Source organism: Ursus americanus, chromosome X (assembly GCF_024610735.1).
Source record: "Ursus americanus isolate L20-20 chromosome X, mUrsAme1.1.p, whole genome shotgun sequence".
In the NCBI taxonomy this organism is placed as follows: Eukaryota; Metazoa; Chordata; class Mammalia; order Carnivora; family Ursidae; genus Ursus; species Ursus americanus.
The window spans coordinates 39,531,338-39,536,550 of record NC_142164.1 but is presented as its reverse complement, the minus strand read 5'-3'; positions in this window follow the sequence as shown (position 1 = coordinate 39,536,550).

The window sequence follows — 5,213 nt, the reverse complement described above, 5'->3', positions numbered from 1 at the left end:
CTTCTAATAGTTTGGGAGTGGCTTCTTTTGGGTTTTCCATATAGAGTATCATGTCATCTGCAAAGAGAGACATTTTGACTTCTTCTTTGCCGATTTGAATGCCTTTGATCCCTTTTTGTTGTCTGATTGCTGTTGCAAGGACTTCTAGTACTATGTTGAATAATAGTGGCGAGAGTGGGCATCCTTGTCGAGTTCCTGATCTTAAGGGAAAGGCTTCCAGCTTTTCCCCATTGAGAATAATATTTGCAGTAGGCTTTTCATAGATGGCTTTTATGAGATTGAGAAATGTACCTTCTATTCCTACACTCTGAAGGGTTTTAATCAGGAAAGGATGCTGTATTTTGTCAAATGCTTTTTCGGCATCGATTGAGAGGATCATATGGTTCCTGAGTCTTTTCTTGTTGATATGCTGTATCACGCTGATTGATTTGCGAATATTGAACCACGCTTGCATCCCAGGTATGAATCCCACTTGATCGTGATGGATAATCCTTTTAATGTAATGTTGGATTCTATTAGCAAGTATCTTGTTGAGGATTTTGGCGTCCATATTCATTAGGGAAATCAGTCTGTAATTCTCCTTTTTGAGGGGGTCTTTGCCTGGTTTGGGGATCAAGGTAATATTGGCCTCATAGAATGAGTTTGGTAGCTTTCCTTCTGTTTCTATTTTTTGAAATAGCTTTAGGAGAATAGGTATTATTTCTTCTTTGAATGTTTGGTAGAATTCCCCAGGAAAACCATCCGGGCCTGGAGTTTTGTTATTTGGAAGGTTGTTTATCACTGACTCAATTTCTTCATAATTAATTGGCCTGTTTAAGGAATCAATTTCTTCCAGTTTCAATCTTGGTAGTTTATAGGTTTCCAGGAAGGATTCCATCTCTTCCAGATTGCTTAGTTTATTGGCATATAGCTGTTGATAAAAATTTCTAATAATCCTTCCAATTTCAATGGTGCTCGTCGTGACCTCTCCTTTTTCATTCATAATTTTAATAATCTGGGTCCTTTCTCTTTTTTCCTTTGGATAAGTCTTGCCAGTGGTCTGTCAATTTTATTGATTCTCTCCAAGAACCAGCTTCTAGTCCTGTTGATCTGCTCTACTGTACTTCTGGTTTCTGCTTGATTGATTTCAGCTCTAATTTTGGTCAACTGCTTCCTCGTGTGTGGATTAGGCCTGTCCCTCTGTTGCTGTTCCAGCTTCTTGAGGTGAGAATATAAAAACTGCATTTTAGATTTTTGTATTCTTTTGAGTGAGGCTTCGATGGCTATGTATTTCCCCCTTAGGACTGCCTTTGCAGTATCCCATAGGTTTTGGACCATTGTGTTTTCATTCTCGTTGGTCTCCATAAATTGTTTAATTTGATTTTTGATTTCCTGGTTCATCGAGTCATTCCTGAGCAGGATGGTTCTTAGTCTCCAAGTGTTTGAGTTTCTTCCAAATTTTTCCTTGTGGTTGAGTTCCAATTTCAGAGCGTTGTGGTCTGAGAATATGCAGGGGATAATTTCAATCTTTTGGTATCGGCTGAGACCTGTTTTGTGTCCCAGAACATGGTCTATTCTTGAGAATGTTCCATGGGCATTAGAATAGAATGAGTATTCTTTGGTTCTGGGGTGTAGTGTTCTATATATATCTATGAGGTCCAACTCGTCGAGTATGGCATTCAAAGCCTTTGATTCTTTGCTTAGTTTTTGCCAGGGTGTTCTGTCTATTTCTGATAGTGGAGTGTTGAGGTCCCCTACTATTAATGTATTTTTATTTATATGTCTCTTTATTCTGGTTAAGAGTTGGCTTGTGTATCTTGCTGCTCCCCTGTTGGGGGCATATATATTTATAATTGTCATATCCACTTGTTGAATACTTCCCTTAAGAATAATATAGTGCCCTTCTGCATCTCTAACTATAGTCTGTAGTTTAAAATCCACTTTATCTGATATGAGAATTGCTACCCCAGCTTTCTTTTGAGGTCCATTTGTGTGAAAGATGGTACTCCATCCCCTTACTCTCAGTCTGAATGCATCTTTGGGTTCGAAATGAGTCTCTTGTAGACAGCACATGGATGGGTCATTTCTTTTTATCCAATCTGCAACCCTGTGGCTTTATGGGATGGTTCAAACCATTTACATTAAGACTGATTACTGAGAGATATGATTTTAATAATGTCATGTTGCCAGTAAAGTCTTTGTTTGTATTGGCTGTGACTTTCTGTTCTGTATCACTCTTGGGGCCTTTTTACTTTTATAGAACCCCCCGTAATATCTCCTGTAGGGCTGGTTTCATGGTTACAAAATTGGTTAGTGACTGGCGATTCTGAAATGTCTTTATTTCTCCATCAATTCTGAATGACAGCCTTGCTGGATAAAGGATCCTTGGCTGCATGTTTTTCTCTGAAAGAGCTTTAAATATGCTCCCCCAACCCTTTCTCTCATTCCAGGTCTGTGTAGACAGGTCTGACGTAATTCTGATGCATTTGCCTTGGTACGTGAGAAATTTCTTTGCCCTGGCCACTTTCAATACTGTATCCTTGGATCTAATATTTGCGAATTGCACTATGACGTGACGTGGCATAGGTTTGTCGTGGTTGAGCTTGGGAGGGGTCCTCTCTGCCTCTTGGACACGAATGTTTGTTTCCCTTGCTAGATTAGGGAAGTTATCAGCTACAATTTGTTCAAATATCTCTTCTAGACCTCTGTTTTTCTCCACCCCCTCGGGGATGCCGATGATTCTAACATTGGATCGTTTCATTGAGTCAGTAATCTCCCGTAACCTACATTCGTGGGCGTGGATTTTTTTAAGACCAGCTTCTATTTTCATTTTTTCCTCTATTAACCCATCCTCCAATTCATTAACCCGTTCCTCTGCTTCTGTGACCCTGGCCGTCAGAGCCTCTAGTTTTGCCTGCCTTTGGCTCATAGAATTTTTAATTTCTGTCAGATTCGCTCTCATTTCTGTCCTTAGGGATTCTATATTCTCAGTAACCTTTTCGTTAATAGTTTTTTCAATTCTACTCATCATTTTGACCATCGTTACTCTGAATTCCATTTCTGATACTTTGGTTACATCCATATCCATTATTTCTGTGGCAGAGGCCACAGACTCACTGTCTTTTCTTTGCTGGGGGGGGGGGGGCTTCTCCTTCTTGTCATTCTGATGAGGAGAGGTTGCGGGGTTGTCCAGAGCCCAAATTATTGACTGGGTCCCAGGCCATGCCCCTTGTTTTATAGGGATCTTAGGGATGTGGGCTTCTTCTTTAAAGATTTTATTTATTTATTTATGTGGCAGCCAACCAGCGAGAGAGGGAACAGAAGCAGGGGAGTGGGAGAGGAAGAAGCAGGCTCCCAGCGGAGGAGCCCGATGACGGACTCCTTTCCGGAACGCTGGGATCACACCCTAAGCCGAAGACAGGCGCTCAATGACTGCGCCACCCAGGCTCCCGGGTTGTGGGCTTCTTGATTTTTCAGCCTGCCTTCTGTGTTCTGGGGGAGGGGCCTGCCGCGACGATACTCAGACAACCCTGTTTGGGTAGAGTCTCCGTGTCCCCTGCGAGGGGGGATGGGGATGGGCACGCTGTGAGCCGGTATTTCCAGGCTTTTGTTCTCTGGCGGCTTTCCCTGGCGGTTTGCTGTGCCTCTTCTGAGAGTCAGAGCAGCAGCGGCCGAATCTCAGCCTCTGTCACAGAACAGAGGGATTGCGGCCCGTTCTCTACTAATGTTCTGGCCACTTTAACTCTGTTCTCTACTAATGTTCTGGCCACTTTAACTCTGTTACTGTTGGTGCTGCTCAACCCTGCAGCGTCCGGGATGTGCGCCCCACACCCGGCGTCCCAGCCCTCACTTCCAGCGCCGGCGCGTCTCTGTCCTTTGTGTTTCTAACGCCGCCAGCCGCCAGCCGCCCCGCGCGCGCTCCCGGATCTCCCGGTGTCAGTCTGGATCCAGTGAGCGCACCGGGATTCCGGTGTTCCGCGAGATGCCTAGTGGCACGCGCTCCCGGCTCACGGTCTCAGTCTGCTGTTTTGCGGGTGCCGTCCGCGAGCCCGCCCGCTCCCCCGTGCAAGTGGCTACCGCTTCCCGGCTCCCGAACGTGGCGGCTCCCTCCCCCTTCTGTTTATCTTCTGATATCTGTGCACGGTTTCATGGCTCCCCGCTTCGTACCTCAATACTCAGCGCTGGAGATGTTCATTTGTAGAGATCCAGATGCATCTTCCTGCGTCTCAGGCTGGTTCCGTGGTTGTTTAGGCTGGTCTGGTACCTATCCAGCTCGACTCAGGGGACCGGCTGAAAACGGTGTCTCCTACTCCTCCACCATCTTAACCCCAATGTAATTTTATTTATTTTATCTGGCACTTGCACTTCTTAAGTCTTTTATCAATCCTGGAGAATGCTCAGCCATTATCCCCTTGAATGTTGCCTTTCTCTGATTCTATTTCCCTTCTGTAATGCATCTTAGATTAATGTTTCACCCTTCATTCTCTCCTCCTTGTCGTTTTGCCTCTCCGTTATATTTTCCATCTCTATTTGCTCTTCATACTGGGTAATTTTCTCAAATCTAAGCCCCCTTCCAGCCCAGTTGTTCTCAGGAGTCTAAGCTTGCCGGTGTTTGTGTCCGCTGGTTCTCACTCATGTTAGATAATTTATTCTTGTAGTATTTTATTACGATGTCTCCTTTAATGGGGTTTGTAAAAAAAATTCTGTGAAAACTTTTGTGGTCTGTGTTGTGGGAACATCCATTCAAAGCAGTTCTATTTTTGCTTCTGTCAAAAGCATAAGGGTAAATGTTCCTGGTAATACAGATAGTATAAATTAAAAATCTAAAACCCACATGAGTTTCAGGTCTGTGCTTTAATTCATAGATGTTTTTTCTTCCATCTCGGACTTAGACACAGACAGATAAACTTCCTTGTAGTTTCCCTCTGTTAAAGATGGAGATTTTTTTCTAGTTCAACCTTTTATGGAGAATACAGCCCTTCCAGGGGAACTTAATGATGGGACCATTGGGCTCAAGACCTCATCTCCTGTCCCTGTGGTTCTTTTTGGTTAACTTTTAATTTTCATTCCAGTTAGTTAACATACAATGTTATATTAGTTTCAGGTGTACAATAGAGTGATTCAACACTTCCATACATCACCTGTTTAACCCACCACCCCCTATCCCCCTCCCCTCTGGTGACCATTAGTTTGTTCTCTATGGTTAAGAGTTTGTTTCTTGGTTTGTCTCTCTC